This window comes from Brachyistius frenatus, unplaced genomic scaffold (assembly GCF_029030835.1).
Source record: "Brachyistius frenatus isolate BFR_SWC_R1_liver_20210118 unplaced genomic scaffold, ASM2903083v1 Contig_124, whole genome shotgun sequence".
Lineage (NCBI taxonomy): Eukaryota > Metazoa > Chordata > Actinopteri > Embiotocidae > Brachyistius > Brachyistius frenatus.
Window position 1 is genome coordinate 207,068 of NW_027210723.1, and position 16,245 is coordinate 223,312.

Here is a 16,245-nt window from a genome sequence, read left to right on the forward strand (position 1 = left end):
AAAACAACCCCACAGCATGATGCTGCCACCACCATGCTTCACCGTAGAGATGGTATTGGCCAGGTGATGAGCGGTGCCTGGTTTCCTCCAGACATGACGCTTGGCATTCAGGCCAAAGAGTTCAATCTTTGTTTCATCAGACTAGAGAATTTAGTTTCTCATGGTCTGAGAGTCCTTCAGGTGCCTTTTGGTAAACTCCAGGTGGGCTGTCATGAGCCTTTTACTGAGGAGTGGCTTCCGTCTGGCCACTCTACCACACAGGCCTGCTTGGTGGAGTGCTGCAGAGATGGTTGTCCTTCTGGAAGGTTCTCCTCTCTTCACAGAGCAATGTTGGAGCTCTGTCAGAGTGACCATCGGGTTCTTGGTCACCTAGTGAAGAACTGATGGAAGATGGATGGATCACAAACACTGTCTGACTAGAGTAGAAATTGAGCCTGACTAACTTTACTGTTCCTGAGGGGTTTATGGATCACAGGTCTTCATCAAGCAGGGTTTTTCCTACATAGCAAATTAAGAGGCGGCCCTCGACAAAACTGGGGAGTCTGAAAGACGCAAATTGTGTCCAAATTCAAACCCCTTCTGTCGTTTGAATTATGCAGTAAAGTGCTCATCACAGCGAGGTACAGGAAAATAACATAAAATGGAACGGATTGACTTGACCTTTCCAGTCTCGTCTGTACAACAACGTTACACCAAACTTAAAGCTACAATCTGCACAAAGCTCCTCATCCATCTCAACACCCACTAATGACTTACATCGTCACTGTATGAATATGAAACACATATCACAAGATAGAGCAGAACTGGGACCGGCAGTGAGGCTGGTTTGGCTGAGCTGCAGGAGGGACAGAGTGGGGAAGTGGTTCAGGGAACGGTGCCTGCAAGAGCCTTAATTAGCCCCAGTTGAATCCTATCAACAATGGTGGCGCTCTCCCCATATAACAACACCAGAGGAGCCGCAGGGGAGACACAGACTGGCGGAGTGGGAGAGCAGCAGAAAGGCTGACGGACGGACGCTCACCCAGAGAGAGACAGACGGACGCTGCGAGTGCGCTCGGAGGCGCGGCAGCAGAGCGCACAGACTGTGGCATGAATGGTGATAATAAAGCACTTGAAAACGGTACCAGGTCGTATGCTGAGGAAAACCCACGGCGGTAACAGATTTGCGTTACACTCATATATTTGCACACCGGAAAATGTGTTATAAAGACAGAGCAAACGTTTGCAGAGTAATATCTTGAAAACAAATTTCACAGATTTTCAAACTCCTGCGTCGCCGGCTGAATAAATCCCAAAGTCCCGATTGCGTCACAACGTACCGCAGAACAGAATAACTTTTCCTTTCAGATGACACACAGTGTTTGACAAGAAGTATTGTCCACTATCCGATTTTGAAACTCCAGCAGTCTGTGCGGTCAGGTCAGTCCCTCCATGTCATTTCTGGGCCTTTTCCCCCGTCATTTCCTGCAAATTTCCACTGTTACTGTCAAATAAACGCATAAAACACCCATAAAAATAATTTCTATAAAGATCAAATAATGTGTATGCTTTTGATAGCAATGATTTAAAAGCTGTGCTCAAAAGGCTGTTAGGCACTAAGCACATTTTCGCAAATTACTAATTCATAGCGTGTCTCACCATCATGATTCTGATATTGTCAGACTTTCTCCAAAATAAATCTTGAACAGATATCTCTCCTGACAGCATTTTATGGTGGGATACATGTGAAAACACAATTACATAATTTTTGCCCCACTGGTATGAAGAGTGATATGAAAATCATGCAATTATTTTCAAATCAAATGACACAAGATCTGTATAGACTGACTGTTCTGAAAAGATGCAGCATGAATGGCTGAAATCACAAATAGCCTCAGCTTCATTGTGTTAACGTAATGTTCAACTAACCTGTAACAAGGACACATGCTGTAAACACTATGCAAAGGCTTTTATGTCATAACTACATACATACATACATAACTACACTGCAGGAGTGGCCCTGGGAACTGTACATTTGAACAACAGCTGAGATTTGATTTGATTTTGAACAACTTTGCTGTTTTTTTATAGTGTAAATTAACATTCTAGCTTTTACGTTGGCCCATCAAAATTATACACCCTGGATAAATGATCATATTATCTGATCTGACTTGATTGAGCCAGGTACCATACTGCAAGCTAAGAAATCCAGACTGAACAGGGGTAACAATAAATTATATTACCAACAAAAGCTTAATAAGACAAATAACAGCAGCAAGAAGATGTGGAGCAGTTGAAACAATAAGGGGGGGGGGAACTCTCTGGACACCTCTATTACAACTGATGGAGGGTTTATCAGTCAACCAGAGGATATTGCTAAATACGTTAAAAAAATTTCAGTAATGAAATAGCTAAATTAAAATCAGATACAAGTAACAGTGGTCCCTCCTTTTAACATTCTGTCATAAAGGGTATTGTAATAAAGAATAATAATAATAATAATAATAATAATAATAATAATTAGAACTTGTCACAATCAGCGTTGAGACAGTTGAGGTTTTTTTTTTTTTTTTAGAGTCCTTTCCTGATGGTGTGTCTCCAGGTTCAGGCAACATGGAAGGTAGACTAATTAAAACTGGGGCTCAGTTTCTCTCTCTTCCTCTATGTTTTATACAGATGTATTGCATGCGGAATATTTCCATTACAATGGATAGTATCTAAAATAATTCCAGTGTTATTCCTTATTACACCCAAATGCATTTTGTGTATCCCTGAGGTCAAAAGAAACGATGCATGCCCTTTCTCAGAAAACATTTGCAAAGTCAAGTTTTCAGAATCTTTTAATGCTGTATTGTTCATGTTTACTTGGTAACCGTCTTGTCTTTACTGCCTTTGTTGGTGCGTTGATCTACAAATTGGCTTATTACGTCCACCAATTGATATAAAGCAGCATAAAGCAATTCACGTCTCGCCCGAATAGTTTGATTTTGTTTCGAAGCTTCTTGTTCATTAGGCTATGTCTCTTAACGCTCTCAAGAGTTGTTACACTGTAATCTTCTTGTTTAACAGCTTTTACTTTTATTTATCTTTCTGTTCTAGTTTGGTTGTCGCCATAACCCAGACTACTCTGCGGACAATGCTATCATGTTATTTATGATTCCACAGTTAAATTCATAATGTTAAGTCACACTCCACAAATTAAATCAGTGTGACATGTAGCACTCACAAGCACCTACGCAGATCACACACCCTTCTTGTTGCCCTAGAAAACTGTTATGACACCTTCACATGAAAGGAAGAAGAAAAGAGACATGTGTCAATCAGCTCAATGTTGATGCTCAAAATATCTTTTGAGCATAATAACAACCTTTTGTTGACAAATTCAATGTTGATGTACTTTTATGTCAGACCTGGATCAGTCAGTGTTTCCTTCCTATGATACCAAGGCCCCCGAGCAAGCAAAACAAAAAGTTGAACTTGTTAATAATTAGGACAAGGAACGTTATATTAATTGTATTTAACATGGAATAAGACAAATAAGACATGCAGCAGCTCCCTGTGTGTGTTTTAGTTTTAAGTCTTTTTTCTCCTCTCTTCTGAGTTGTTTTTCTTTCACGTTTTGTTAAGTGACAGTCAGGCAATGGATCATTACTTTTTTCCGTCTTTGTAACGGAGAGCCACGCACAGTGGACTGGGAGCATCCAGGAGGACTTTGTAGAGCGGACGGGCAGAAATCAGCTGCTTCTGAACGTGGCCAAGACCAGAGAGATGGTGGTCGACTTCAGGAGGAAGACGACGGCTCCACAACCGCTGAGAGTTCTGGGAGAGGAGGTGGACATGGTGGAGGAGTACAAGTACCTCAGTGTCTCCATGACAACAGACTGAACTGGAAGAGCAACATCAACGCTGTCGACAAGAAGGTGATGAGTCGACTCTTTTTCTTGAGGAAACTTCGATCCTTCAATGTGTGCAACAAGATGTTGGAGATGTTCTACCAGTCTGTTGTGACCAGTGAACTGTACTTCTCTGTGGTCTGCTGGGGGAGAGAGGTAGAGAGGGGCGGGGAGGGGGGGGGGGCAGCATTGGAGCCGGCGACACCAACAGACTTAACAAACTGGTTAAGAAGGCCGGCTCCATCATCGGCTACAAACTGGACAGTCTGGAAAAGGTGGTGGAGAGGAGGACGCTGAGGAAACTATTGTCCATATTGGATAATCCTGACCAGCCTCTCAACCACCTGCTGCAGGGACAGCGGAGCACTTTCTCCAAAAGACTCCTCCAGCTCCGCTGTCACAAGGACAGATACAGGAGATCGTTCCTGCCCGCTGCAATAAGACTGTACAATAACTCACCTGTGGTCAAATCCATCACCTAATAATAATATCGTTGGTTATTTTTTTGCTGTTTAAATCTATGCACTATTGTTGAGTGAGTTTAATATAATATTATTCGATTTTATTGCATGTATTGTGCATTTTCATATTTCACATTTTTTACTGTTATTTGTATTGCCTTACCTGTATCTATAATGCTGCTGTAGTGAAAAAAAAATTCCCCCTGTGGGATTAATAAATGATCTGTCTGTCTGTCTGTCTGTCTGTCTGTCTGTCTGTCTGTCTGTCTGTCTGTCTGTCTGTCTGTCTATCTATCTATCTATCTATCTATCTATCTATCTATCTATCTATCTATCTATCTATCTATCTATCTATCTATCTATCTATCTATCTATCTATCTATCTATCTATCTATCTATCTAGTCTGAAATAACAATCACCAATGTACTTCATGTCAGTAAAAAGGTTTGATCTGTCAGCAGAAGGATTTTGAAGAGGAGGATGAGACGGAGAGTCAAACTGGGAAAAGTAAACAAACTCCTGAGCATGGTACCATAACTAAATTGACTCAGGCTGAGGCAACCTGAACAAATCCTCAGTGATGAGCTGAGGAGCACAATTACCACGGGAAAGAGTTGGAGAAGTTTTTGTAATTGGAGTTGGCAGATAACTTGTTCTGTTCTTGCAGCATTTTCATCCTGAGAGAGAAACAAGGAATGAGTGCCACATGTGGAAAAGCATAAAAAAAATAAAAAAAAGTCACTGACAACAACAAAAGTGAAGAAACGACCTCTTTCAGATTCGACACTCATGATGTATGAGATTTAAGTACTAAATCCCAGCATGTCTAGCTTTCTCCCACACCAGAGATAGTCCAGCTGCCTGAGTCAGCAGCCCTCTCAGTCATGAAGGATTGGCCGGAGCTTTCGCTCCTCCAGGGGAGTAAGCCGGAAAAAAAAAGAAACTGCGATCCTCACATGGCCTTGAAGAAAAAACATTTTGAGGAAACTCTCTCTCTCTCTCTTTTTTTTTTTATTTATTTATTTATTTTTTAAGTGTTATTGTCCCTAAAAGATGGTTTGACATTTATTAGAGAAAATATTTTACTGGGGTGACCAATTCTTCTTTTTAGGGTTACAGTAAAAGTAAAACTGTTTTATCTTTAAGATGAATAAAGGTTGTTGAGCAATGCAAATGACAAAACACAAGTACAGCGATTACTTGCATTATACAGAGAGATACATGCAATAGTTGTTGAGACACACACAAGTAGGTTAAAAATTTAAATATTAAAGTTAGTGGTAGCAGACTAAAAAGGCAAGTGTGATCACGTGTGTAGCTACATTTTTATAAATAGACAGGTACACACAGAGTGATGTGAAATGTAAAATAGCAATAAAAGGCTGAAAACAGAAGTCATTGGCACGCTGCAATGGATCAACCACTGATGTGCAGGTTCGTTATGAAGTTGTAGTGTTATCTTCTGTCCCTGCTGGCTGGCAGACATTAGCTCCGAGGCTAAAAGGGATTCATGATGCCTTTATTCAGGTTAAGGGGTGTCTTATTATTGACATCAGGCTTTATTCGTAAGAACAGCGAAGGAATGCGCTAACAGAAAGTATGGCAATGAATGAGTATGAAGCACAGAAACTCATTACATTTTATTGGGCCAACATTATGTCAGAGAGCGGTCTCCTTGAATGGCGTATTTTTTTATTTATGAGTTGCTATCTTGCATGTCATTTCAAAATGAATAGCATCTGGCCCTGAATAGAATTGTTGAACAGAAGCAGATATTGTCAACGACAATACATGTCCTTTCACTACCAGCCCCCGGAAATGTGCTGTATTATGTCCACTGTGAATACAATAAATTAACACTGTGAAACAGCGTGAAAAGTATAATAGCTACAGTTCAATAAGAGAGATATCTAAATGCATCTGTGGACAGAATTCATTACCAGTCAACCAGTCCAACCAACTGATTATTTCCCACATCCTGCAGCACTTCATTTCATGGGGCCATTTACTTGTCTGCTTAAGATACTCCTAAACTGTATTAAATACTTTCTCCCTACTTATTGTAGTTTGTCACATTAGAATAAATTTTATCATCATGTTGAATTAATCCAGATTTTAAAGTGAAATTGCTAAAACAAATGTTCAAGGATTGTCTGTGAAGATTGTGTGTGGTTTTTTTTGTTGTCCTCTGCACACTTTCATACTCAACCAGGAGCATCTAAGAAGCGATGGATTTTTGTCTGCCCGAATTTGTTGACTTTCTAATTTGGTACTTTTTACTTGGCTTTTGTGCTTCTAGCAGATAAACTTTGTTAAATGGGATCTTTTTTTTTTTTTTTTTTACAGTTTTGTGTTTATTGTTATTTTCTATTTTGTTGTTCTGTAAAATGCTGACAAAGTCAATACAGTTCGCTGTGTTTGGATCCTCTATGACGTTCCTGTAACCGGCTTCCTGCCAGGCTGACCAGAAACGTTGAGTCCTGTTTGGTGGAATCAAGCCTCTCGCGTTATTCGAAGGCAAATCGTTTTGCTTCAGGTTGCTGAAGTCGTCTCAGCTCTCCTTCAGTTCAGAACTGCCGAGTCCTTCAATAACACTTAGATATTCATGAATTGTGGAAAAAGCAGCTCTTCTCAGTGGAGAGTTTAATGAGTGGGAGTACAGGTTGTTCCGAGAGTGCATGAGCATGTTTGGCAAGCAGAAAACCCAAGAGAGCAGGTCACCATGTGGTTCTCTTGCTCTCTGTTAAAGTGTTTGGCTCTGTGCTTCATTTCATGCTGAGACAAAGAGGAGTTCAATTTATCATTTGCATGGTATAATTGCATTCCGATGTAGTTGAGAGCAAAGCTTGCTCTAACATGGCAGCATCAGATGATCAAGATTAGTATGATTAGATAACTCCATGAGAATTAAAAACACACCTATTGCATTATTTTTCAAGCATATACCATGTAAAATATATATAGACTAAATATGAATTAATCATGGTCAATCTTATTTGGATGTAAAAATTTAGTGTTATACCCGTGGATGTAAAAAAAAAAAAAAGATCCAGTATATTGTAGAACGGGTCTGTAACTACTTCTCTGATAAGTCATTACATTTTGTGATTAATTGACATTTCCCTGGCACTTTTATATTCTCATACAATTTATTGTAATAATGAGCCAAAATCAAATAATAAAGAACATGTTAAGTGCTTTATAATTCGATTTGTGATAAGCTTTCCGACTTTGCGCTAAAGCAGAGAGAAACATACCCACAGACAGGGATTTATACACCTGTGCTAGTGTCTGTGTTCTGCATGTTTCACTGTTGGTGGGTGGAAAGCAAATAAATTAATGCCAAAACAGATAACAGCAAGGACAGAAAAGGTAAAGGCTAACAGAACTTTTTTCACATTCCCATGTCACATTACAACATGACTGAACAGTGCTGACCATAAAAAAAAAAAAAAGGTCGACACATGCAAACATATACATTCATTTAACCTAAGTAAGTAAACAAAAATTGACAGCATGTTCATGATTGCCAAACCCATATATTATTAATGAGTATTTTTTTTTTTTTTTTTTTAACTTGGCACCTTCCTTTGGGTGCCTGAAGGTTAATCCACCATCTTATTTGTTATTTGGTGAAGCAGTAATGCAGGTGTGTAGCCCTGAGGCGTGCAGGCAGGTGCAGGTGAACTGGTTCTGAAGAAAGTGAATAGTAATGGTAAAGGAGGTTTCATAAATACATTTTAAGAGTCTTGATATCTGACAGCTGTTAAAATTTATGTTCCGAGATGCAGTCAAAGGAGGAACACAACTTTCCGAAAAACATCAATAAAACATGCATGCATGTCAAATGTTTCCTTCCTTTGTTATATTCCAGCAATTCATCAAAATGTAAAATATCTTAACTTCTGCACTTCTTAACTCATAAAAAAATGTCAATTTAAAATATGAAGTATTAAATACTGAGCAAACTTGAAAAAAGGTTCAGCTCATCGTGACTCAGTCTGCTCTGCAGTCACAGCACATGAAGTTGAAATGTGCAATATTTGCATTCAACTGCGAAGCATGCAAAATATTAATATATTAAATATTTTTGTCACGTAACTTCTATCTGTACAGAAGAAATTACTTTTCCACGGCGACTAAAACACTTATCCTCCCATCCCGTTTTGTTATATTTATGACGATGAAGCAAGACATGAATTTCCGTCTTTTCAAAAGGACGCTTTTCCATTGCATCCCTTTTAAATAAACAAAATCTATTGGCTACGTTAAGTGGAATCTTCCCATTTCCGAGAGAGTAGCACTTGAACTTTCATTTGCTTTCCGTCTAATCTCAGGTAATTGCTGACACAATTTATGAAAAGTGTAGTTTTTTTAAAAAAAAAACTGTGTTTGTATCTCTACGTGATTTCTAATGTGTGTTCACTTCTCAAAGAAAAGCAAACACACAGGCTTGATCTATGTATTTATATGAAGTGGTTTAAAAACGAGTTTATGCAACTACTCTGACATATGAACAATATTGTAGAGCATTGGTATTGCAGGTTGAATTGAAACACTATTCTTCACAATTGAACTGCAGATAAAGGTTAGTAGACTCAAATAAATCCCACAAGGTAGCTATAATAAAGGTAATGTTAACTGTAAATATACTGGATGTTTGATCTGCAACCACTCAACACCGCTTTTAAGAACATTTTACCTCCTGTTGTTATGCAGTTCAACTTTTCACTTCCAAAACTCCAGAAACTGGTCTCCTCAGTTCCCGAACGTTTACAAAGTGTTATAAAAAGAAGTGATGGAAAACAATGGTAAACATGACCCTACCCCAACTTTTGTGACATGTCGTTGCCATCAAATTCAAAATAATCATAATTGTTTTATAAAACAATACAATTTATCAGTTTTAACATTTTATTATGATGTCTTTAGTCTATCTGCAATAAAATATTGGTTAATGTGATTTGCAAATCATTGCATTCTGTTTTTATTCAGATTTTACAGAACTTTCCAACTTTTTTGGTTTCAGGCTTGAACATTTGTGCCAAATTGTGTCATAATTAGCCCATGAATTCTAGAGTTGTGGCCACAAATGTGTTTTAAGGTAATCCTTAACCAAACAATATCTGATCACTTTATGCATGAGTCCAAATGAAAATCGGTGGCAAATTTGAAAAAAATAAATAAGTATTTGTTATTTATTAAAAAAAAGTATTATTAGTAAATACTTGCAGTGATCTTTGTCACACCAGACACATTGGCATGTCATTGAAGGAAAAACTGTTCTTGCTATGACAGGTCAACATGTCCACCTAGTAAATACAATATAAACTGCATTTGTTATTATTCCCATTCTTGCATGGAACAAATACAGTTTACAATGCAAATTTATATTCACTTCTGAACAAAGGCTCTTGAAAAAAGTAAGCAAAAAAAACAGCAGGCTGTAAGTTTTGCCAGTTGAATTAAACTGTTGGCTTGCAGAGATTCTCTTTTTTGGCAAATGAAGCGACTGTAAACTCCATGAGTTGGCTGAAAACACCGTCTCTGTCTTTTCTCCGTTTGAATAAAACAATAAGTGAAATCTGTAAAATGGTTCTTGAACGCAGTTCATGGCTACACACATAAAGACCAACATTAAAGTGGCATGTCACTTTAAGTCTCACGAAGCTGATTGAAAGAATGCCAAGAGTGTGCAAAGCTGTCATCAAAGCAAAAGGTGGCTACTTTGAAGAATCTAAAATATAAAACATATTCTGGTTTGTTGAGCATTTTTTTTTGTTTACCACATAATTCCATATGCATTCCTTCATAGTTTGGATGTCTTCAATATTAATCTACAATGTAGAAAAAAAGAAAAATAAAGAAAAACCATTGAATGAGAAGGTGCGTCCAAACTTTTGACTGGTACTGTATGTACATGTGTATAATATAAACCACCTGCCTGCTTTTTGGTTACAACTCATCACTTGTCAGACCTGGTGCATCTGAGGTAAACCACACGGCACGCAGCCAGTGTGTTCCAGGTGTCAGTAACAAATCCACAAGTTTAAAGGCTTATCGGATGCCAAAACACTGCACAATGAGATAGAATTCAGTGAGACGGGATTTTACAACTCAGCGAATATTATGCTCTCTTTCAGCTACATTCAGATTGCAACGCAAGCGACTGGGTGTTTCTTTTTGCCGAGCCCTACTCATTGACACCCCCGCTGCGTTAATGGAACGACCACGTTGCAACTAAAAGGCAGAATATGTTTATTTCTGGCGTTGCTAATACAGGTTTGAACACAGACATGTTTCTGTTTATATTTGTTTCAAAACCACAAGGAGAAGAAATGGTGGTCTTGGAAAGAGATCACAAAGAAATAGTTGAAAGCTTTACACCCCTACATTGAAGTGATGCTGGTAAAAGTATATAGGTAGTTTAGCTTTTATAAAGAAGTGATATAGTTTTTTTCAAGGATACTAAACTCATTCAAAGTAAGAAGAACTGCAGAGCAGATGGAGTGTGCATGAGATGTGAGTAAAGCAGGAAAAAAAATGACGTATTAAAAAAACCATTGGTGTTAGCACAGCCTCATAAAAATGGACTTGCTCTTTATCAGCCGAGTGTCGGTGTGACGCTTTGATGTTCTGCTATCAAACAAGTGTTCTCAGCTAAAGCACAGTGAAGTCAGACTGGATGAGTTGGAAAAGCTACTTGAAATCAATATTCTCATGGGCAAAACCTAAAATAGGTACAGCAGTCTCATCCTCGAGTCCATTAATCTACTGCTGCCGAGGTTCGTTTTCATTTTGTAAAGTTGTATCAATGTAATTTGTGTTCATTCATTGTATATTGCAAAAGTCAGGGCGGTTGTCTCTCAAGTTTTCATATGCCATTGCTTCTGTTATTTGATAGATGTGCTCTTAAAAATAAAACTAATTCTTCCATTTTAACGAAGGAAGTTCATCTTTGAATATGTTGTTCTTTGGCCATTAAAAGAAGCAGAGAGAATTGCAACCAGGTGATTTTTCTATGCTATTCAGGAAGTTGTGCACCGTGAAAACGACCTGAACTGTGGTGCACCGGCACCTTGGTTCTCCAGCATGACAAGACGCCAGCTCACAGCGCTTTGAAAGTTCACAAATGACCCACCCACAAACAACACAACTGCTGCTCCCCACCAACTATACTCAACGGATTTGGCCCCTTGCTACTTCCTTCTGTTTCCCAATAATTTGTCACAAACTTGTGCGCTCTTTGCTGAAGTTTCAGGTGCATACAAAAACAAAAACATGAAAAAGAATTACAGATGCCCTGGCCCAGTGCTCACAAAACGTGTGCAACCCATGTGCTGGTGTTGATCAAGATCCATCAACTTGGAATATTTATTCAGAAATGTTTGAGTTTATCTCTTTTCTTTGTCTGAATAAATTAAAAACACACCACTGACTTTAGTTCTACTCATTATTTCCCAAAAGGTTGTATACTTTTCCTTTTATCTCATGAAAAAGAGTGAAAAATCCCAAGTCCTGTGGATGCAGCTTCCCTGCAGTTTGCAGCACCCCAGAGCCGTTACATCTACTTGGTATGCAGGTGCATGATGTCTGAAGTTCCCTTTCCATCCTGTGTGAACACAGTTAAAGGGATTACAATATAAAATGAAATAATGATATTACATAATCCCCGAAACTTTATGATTATGTAGAGGTATTATCAGTTTTGGTCTCTCCACATTCTCATCCAGGGCTCGCAGGGGTGCAGAGGAGTGTCAGCTACTGTAGCTTCTAAAGGGGCAGAAGAAATGTAACCCGCTCTTACTCCAGAGTTTAAGGTGTTGTGTGTTGAGCTGGCTCGCTCAGGGAATCACTTGGCTTTGTTCAGATGTAGTGGGTGTGTGAACCAGTGCGCCTGCGTGTAGTCACAGTAGCTAAAGTTAAGTTAGCTGTCGTTGCTTAGAAATTAGTTCCAAATCTTTGGCTGACTGCATGTTGAACCATGTCAGGTTCAACATTGGTACTTGCGTACCGTGCTGTGAACAGATCGGGTCCAGTGTACATCCAGGACATGGTCCAACCTTACATCCCAGCCCGCTCCCTCCGCTTTGCATCGGCCAATCGGCTGGTTGCTCCCTCGCTGCGAGCTAGACACTCTACAAAATCACGACTGTTTGGTGTCCTGGCTCCTAAATGCTGGAATGAGCTCCCCACCGACGTCAGGACAGCGGAAACTCTGTACATCTTCCGCCGTAAACTAAAATCACACCTCTTCAGACTTTACCTTGAACAGTAGAACTTTAGTAGTGCTTAAAATGACACTTACTGATAGCACTTTGTAGTTTGGCTTTCTTGAAGAAAATTGTATTTTCTTGATTCTTGTTGTTCTGGGTTTTGTACCCTCATGGTTGAAATGCACTTATTGTAAGTCGCCTTGGATAAAAGCGTCAGCTAAGTGAAATGTAATAATGTAATACAAAATGTAACATGCAGGATGTTGTCAGGATTCAGCCAAGTATTTACAAAGCCATGCGATAATAATCTGACCTCTTTCTGCCGGCATGCGTTTCTTGTGCAAATGTGTTCTGTGGTTTCCTTTGCAGTAATATCTGAATTGCGGTGGTCATCCTTCATTTCCACAATGTTCCACAAACCTCCACATACAAACCAGACAAAAGGGTGTGTCAAACATCTGTCATAAACTGGTTCAACAACTCCTTTGTTCTAATGTGTGCCACTGTAGAGATTCAGATCCAGCATCTACAGGTAAACCAGTAATTTAGATCAGCTGACGCCTTTGATTTCACGCGTTATGCGAACAGGCTGTTAAGTCGCTTACAATGTGAACATTATTATCGTCATTGAAAGCGGTGATTACAAGTGATGTCAAGTGAATGAGCATGAATTATAAAATGCGCATTATAAACACTTGTCTCCGCAGGACACTCTTCAACGTGGAAAACTATCAAAATACTAGCTTCTACAGTCGAACACAAAGCTTGGCATCATAAAAGATAATAAAAAATGCCTTTGAGACTAATTCATCCCCTTTTACATTTTGATCAGTTCCATGCACATGTTAATCTGTCGGGGCTGTGATGAGCGGCGTAGAGGTGCTTCCCAACAACACTCCACTTGCTGAGACTTGTCAGCAGGAGCTGGGAACAGCCTGAGGAGCTCATCATGATGATAGATTACGTGTCACGAAAGGTGACGCGACATTCTGCTTCGGGAGAAGAAACTCCCTGCGATTTAGCACATACGTTACTTAATCTGCGCGTGCGCACACACACACACACACACACACACACACACACACACACACACACACACACACACACACACACACACACACACACACACACACACACACACAAAGACGCAACTGAACAATCGTGCAGAGATCTTGTTCATGCCTCTTTTCAAGTACAGCGCTGTGGAACCACCAGAGGGTCCAGAAGGAATCTTGATAAAGAAGACGGTCGACATCTTAATGTTACATATCACGTATTGTATGATAGAATATCATGATTGCTTCAGCAGAGTTTCCTGTGAAGCTTTGTCAATAAATGTTTAATTTGGAAGGTGTGTGTGTGTGTGTGTGTGTGTGTGTGTGTGTGTGTGTGTGTGTGTGTGTGTGTGTGTGTGTGTGTGTGTGTGTGTGTGTGTGCGCGCGCGCGCGCAGTGGTGGGGATAATATCCATTATATTATGACAATGGTAAATTCATTTCCTAAATTTATCTCATTGATACATATATGATACAATGGAAAGGACAGGAAATGAAATAATTCACTTTCATATATTGCTCACATTATTCAGGTAACTCACTAAGGACAGTTTTAATTTTTGTTTAAAGGGAGAAAAATAGTCAAGTAATCTGATAATCGTAATTTAACCAACATATTTCTTTCATCTTAGAGTCTAATGTTTCTTCTGATTTAGCAAAATAAGAAGCTAAATTGAAAGTACAAGTAAATAATTAGAATAATTTCAAACTAAAACACTACAAGAAAAATATGATGAATAAATAGCATTTTTTAAATTTTTTATTACTAGAGTAAAATGAGAAGATACCACTCTAAAGTTACTTGTTACTTTACAGTAATGTGAGTTACACACTTTTCTTTGTGACCACTTGCACATTTTCAATTTCCCTGGCTGCTGGCTGTAGCTTCAGGTTCGTGTATGGATATGGACGCAATATCAATCATTGACTCTCAGCAAGAAAACTGAGAAGCATTTTTCATGACTTGTCAAACTAATCTTTAAATGATTAAACTGACTGGTTTCTCATCCTAAAACTGCAGATTCGAAGAGTGCCTGTTTAATTGTGCGTGTACGATCTGGGTAGTTGATATGCAAACCTGGACTGATGTGAAAAATGCTTTAGGGCTGATGACATCGACACAATATATATCGTGATATTTTGAAATATTCTTCAGAAATGCTTAATTTAACCATAAATAGCATAAAAATAACACTTGGCGTGATGATTCTAGTTCCTGCAACAGAAGTCTGCATTCAAACATTCTTCTTTATATTCATTAGTGGTTTCTATAGGAACAATGTTAAACTTGCATGCAAAAATAAAGACATCAAAATTTGGGTGGGTAGGGGTGGGGTGACATCAAAACCAACACTTATACCGATAGTTATTGATACTCTTATTGTTGTTACAAACCATAAAATAAATACATAAAGATCAGACGAGATTCAATGATTTCTTTTATTATTACTTTTTTTTCTCCTGTATACACAGTAAGTGAGGAACAGGGTTGGCTATTGTTAAAGATGGTAATGATACTGCTTATTGGTCCAACACTCTAATGACACCCTACTTGGTTCTTTGTTTTTTTGGTTTTTTTTTTTTTATCTTAAAAAACCCCAAAGAACCAAGTAGGGTTTCTGCTGGTTAGCCTCAATAAAAGCTCATCCTACACTCACATGCTTTCATGTGTCACCTCAAAATGTTCTGTTTTCTATCCAACATCGTACATGAAAAATTTGAAAAAAAAATTACACCTACAAGATACTAAAAATATATTGATCTGAAAAATGCTGAATAAAATTGAGTTGACTTCTACAAAACAACTACATTTATGAAACCCTACACGTATGTTTGCAAAGCCATGAACATAGTTTGTTCTGTAAATAGACATGAAACAGAGCATGCAAGTGACTCATTGCGACACACATCTGCTTTTAAAAAGTAATTTTTGCCTTAATGAGAAAGCTGCCGTGCAGATTATTTTTGCCATGATAAAGACATAATTAATTTTGTGTTTTAATTAATCTAATGTTACGTTGACCCTGTTTGAGGTGAATACTTGCTCAGTGAAATAGTTTCAGCAGCTTTTCCCTGTACATATGTAGATGTTCTACATAATGAGCCAGTTCTCACAATTATAGACCAGATGTAAATTTATGAATGCAAATGTGTTTCATTCACTTACACATGAGATTTACCAAAACAAGTTTTGGATACCTCAACCTTGATATTTTAGCCACATTTAAGAAATCCCTGCAAGCATGACAAATTTTTTTTTTTTTAAATGGTTTTGTACATTTATTTCACCACTCTGTAATACAAAACTGGGAAATATTGAATAGTCTTATTTTCTCAGCTTGTGTGCAGTTTCCCAAAACAAAACAGAATACTTGAAGGAGTACTGAAGTATTCATCGAAAACCTTTTTATAGTCGTCATTATCTTTTTTTGATCTTATTATTACCGGAGTGAACTTTGTCCTTGAAGGGATGATGGGAGTGGCGAAATGTCTCGAACAGGTTTACGGCTGCCTGTGAGTCAGTTTGGAGCCCGACTATTTGCATGTCAAAACGAGAGTCCACACCCTCCATCTGCAGAGACCGCTTATCATGTCGAGACACTTCCTCATCTTTGTCTTTTTTTAGCTGGCAGAGAGCAGC